Raw genomic sequence first — 4,369 nt, 5'->3', positions numbered from 1 at the left:
AGAGAGAGAGAGAGAGAGAGAGAGAGAGAACTCCTATAAGCAGCTACATAGAAGATACATGACAAAGAGAAAGAATACATTTTCAAATGTCAGTATACTCCAATTCAGAAAATATACAAGCCAGAAGTGGTAAGCAACATCTTTAAAATAATAAAGAAGAGGGCTGGGAAATGGCTCAGTAGAATAAGTACTTGCCTGCCAAGTACAAGGCCTGAGTTCAAACCCCAGTTCCGCCAAAAAAAATAAAATAAAATAATAAAGAAGAGAAAATTGACCCACAGTAAATGGAAGAAAAAAATAAAATTAGATGGCATACCGTGAACAATGGTGGAATCAAATTAAACAACTCTTAAAGGCTACTAAATGTTATGTAGTGGAATATATTCCTCTTACCCAATACGCTTTGCCTTCTTTTCCACTTCCACTGTGAAAAGATTTCTAAGAATTGGGCTGGGCTCCTTTTTGAAGCTGTGTAACAGAAACTTTGAGTTTCGTCATGCACCATTTCAAGTAAGGCCAAGACTACAATTCATAAGTCTATCAGCTATCATTAGAATACTGAAACATACAAATTTACTGTATGCTACAAACATTAGGAAGACTGGATTTCTTACCAAGCAAAGTGGAAAGACCTCTTGGATTAAAATATACAGATCCTCAGGACTGAGATGGATGTAGAAGACACTCAGGACTCATCTGACACTATGTCCTAAGCATAGTCAGTGAAATGGAAGCAGAGAAAAACACAGCTTGCTCTTCCAAGGATTGCAAAGGAAACACTGATAGTTCAAGAGCAGCACACCTAGTGATGAGAAGACTTCATCTCTAGTGTGGAATCATGATCAGGAGGGGTCCTGGGTGGCTCCTGGATTCTGTCCTTTTTTTTTTTTTTTTTTTTTTTGCAGTACCGGGGACTGAACTCAGGACCCTGTGCTTGCTAGGTAAGCGCTTATTTTACTGAGCTATCTCCCCGGCCCCCTGTCCCTTTATAAAGCCACCTGCTGAACAGTATTTATACCTACACAGTACAGTATTTAGGCCAGCCCTTGCCAGTATACCGTGCTGTCTTCAAGGTCAGAGACCCCATCTATACGCATGGTGCCACCATTTCATAAGCGTGCTTTAAAAGGCAAGAGTAGGCCCTCTAGAATCTAAAAGGTTATATTGCTATATATTGTCGTACATAACAGGTTATATTGTTATAAAGGTTATATCATTATATATTGTTAGATATAATCATGGGAGAGTCTGGAAACTTAATCAAAATAAAACGAGACTTCAAATCCTAGTTGAAACCAAAGGACAGAGGCTTATTGTCTCTTTTCTGGGTTCAGTTAGTTTTTCAAAACACTTTTAAATGCACGTGTTTTCATCTTTCAGTGAGAGGTTGGGTGGATCCAGCTTTTACCTGAACCAATCTGTCTATCCTTTTCCCATGGTGTTGTGGAAAAAAGCAGATGGATGGTGACTCACAGCTTGGCATGCTTCTTGGTTTCTATGAACTGACACCAAACTGCTTTCCAAAACAGAGGCGTTTACAAAGAACCCAAAGGAGTGTTTCTGGCCTGAGGATGTAGGTCACGATATAAGACCCCTAGCACTGGGCTTCAATCACTCTATTTGGTTCTGGACAGTAAGGACTAGTAAATGGAGAAGGAATTACAGGTGGAGATTGTCCCAGTTACCACTCAACGTCACTTCAGAAGTCTTCCCTGAGTTTGTCGTGCCCCTTCTCTTCCTCCCTGGACTCCCTAGCCCCAGATTTTGGGATCACAGCCTGTCTGAGTCACTGTTCCATCGCAGGAACAAGAGTTTGCACTCACAACGTAAACCTATAGGTTTAATCTGACCCCCAGTTTTGATGTTTCAGTGTAGAGTGGCTGGCTCCAGGAGAGAAAAGGAGTGGGGGGGGGGGAAGGGTTCAGCAGAGGAAGACACCCAGTGGAGAGAGAAAGAAGAGCCAGGTACAGAAAACGCTCTTCCAGGTGGTGACTCCACTGACTCACCCTCAGCTCGGCCCTTCCTGCAAACACATGACACTTTTTGTGGGTATGTTAGAGCCAAATTGTAACGCAGACCTTGGAAACAGTGCAGGATGATCCTGTTATGAAAGTCGCCCTTTTTGGTTACTTCCCCTGCACCAGGATGCAGAGACTTCTCCCTTGTTCCAAAAAGCAGAGCAGGGCCGACCAAATAGCTCAGTGGATTAAAGTGCCTGCAAGCAAGCACAGGAGGCAGGGGTTTGATCCAGGCCTGCCATGCTGGCCCCGGCCCCGGAGCACACTGAGACAGCAATTGAGACTGGGCGTGGTGGCACGGGCCTGTAATCCCAGTTCTTGGGAGGCTGTAAACAGGCTGACCACTATAAGCCAATCTACACAGTGAGACCCTGAACACCCTGTAGACCCTGTCCTAAAATAAAAAAAAAAAAAAAAAAAAAAGGCAGAGCAAATACCTAGAACGTGCAGAAAGCACAGAAAAAATAAAGGTAAATGAAGCCAGGATTAGTTGTGACAACAAGAAAGGACAATGCATCTATGACAATGTCAGTTTCCTGCCACTCTTCCCAGCTCTGCTTGATTTCCACAAGCTTGCTCTTGCTCTTGCTCCGTGAACTCTTCCATCCTCACCACTACACCTGATCCTTATGCCCACTGATGAATTTCTCTCTGCTTATCACTGGACATGCCAGTCCCTTCTCAAAGGCTTTGTGGGAGCCACACCTTGAAACATGGATCCTGAGCTGGTGCTAATCACATTTACAGGATACATCTCAGTTTCCAAAGAGTTGACCCTTGACACAATTTTATTAAACCCTATCAAAATTCCATAAAACAAGTGGCCCATGCCTCTAATGCCAACACTATGGTAAGCTGAGGCAAGGACATCATAAATTCTAACCCAGCCTGGGTAATTTAGCACTTAGTAAGACCCTGACTAACAAAACTGAGTTTGTGTCTGAGAGACACGAGGAATGCAGCTCAGTGTAAGGGTCCTGGGTTCAAACCTCAGTACGGAGGAGGTGGGATTTGCTGGAGATGCAAGTCAGCATAAAGACAAAATAATGTCAAAATATGGCAGTGCCTAAAAATATCCGTGCGATATCATTATTCCTATTTCACTGTTAAAGAGATTGGGGGCCCAGTGAGGTTAAACTGTTAACCTGAAGTTGCCCCACAGCAGTAGGTACCAGCAGGCGTATTAAGCTCTCCCCACATAGCCTCAGCCTCTATACTTGATCTTAGCCAAAAGGCCGAGAAGCTAAAAGGAGCTCAGCCTCTCTTTTCCAAAGTGTTTGACATTTTAAATTTTTGTTCTTGATCCCTTGCATATTCTTTTTTTAAAAAAATTTATTTATTTTAGTTATTTATTTTGTGTGTGTGTGTGTGTGTGTGTGTGTGTGGCCAGCTCAGTCCACCAGGGGGCGGGGCTGGCTGGCATGTGGTGCTGGGGGATTGAACCGCGGTCCATGTGCTTTGCTAAGCTTGTTCTAAGTAGGTACTTTAGACCACTGAGCCATCTCACCAGCCCCCCTTGCATATTCTGTACCTCCCATCCTTTACCTCTGACACACACAAACACACACACACACACACACACACACACACACAGAGCCTCAGTGTTCTTGCCCAACGCCCTCTTCAGACAACATCTGACTTCCTTCTCAGAACAGCCTTCTGGATTTGCGCCATAATACTCCAGCTTAGCTTAGTCTGCTGTGACACCTTGTATGTCTTACAACCACAAAATCCCCAATTCATTCTTCTTTTGCTATTTCTCCCACAGAGCCTGTCATCTGTCTTGAAAAACAGAAACTGCATCTGCCTAGATCACCCTGCATGATACCCAGCAAGGGAGTAAGTGTAAGTACAGGCTTAAAATCACTGTGCTTATTATAATGGTGGTGCCAACATGATCCCATTCCCTTGAGTTTACACCTTCTTTTATTTTTATTTATTTGTTTTGACAGAACTGGGGATTGAACCCAGGCCCTTGAGCTTGCCAGGCAAGCACTTATTCTACTAAGCCATCTCCCCGGCCCCTGCACCTTCTTTTTTTTTTTTTTTTTTTAACCTTCTTTTAAAAGCTCAAAAATATCAATGGATCCCCAGGCCTGCTGTGCTGGCAGCATGCCTGGGGCACCCTGAGATGGCAATTGAGACTGGGCATGGTACCTGTAATCCCAGCTCTTGGGAGGCTGTAAACAGGTGGATCACTATGAGTCTGATCTAGTAGTGTGACCCTGAGCACCCTGCAGACTCTTCCCTAAAAAATACTATATATAGGGGCTGGGTAGATGGCTCAGTGGAATAAGTGCTTTCCTGGCAAGCACAAGGCCTGAGTTCAATTCCCAGTTCCACAAAAAAAA

Source organism: Octodon degus, unplaced genomic scaffold (assembly GCF_000260255.1).
Source record: "Octodon degus isolate 3935 unplaced genomic scaffold, OctDeg1.0 scaffold00109, whole genome shotgun sequence".
Classification (NCBI taxonomy): Eukaryota; Metazoa; Chordata; class Mammalia; order Rodentia; family Octodontidae; genus Octodon; species Octodon degus.
Note: the sequence above shows the minus strand (reverse complement) of the source record.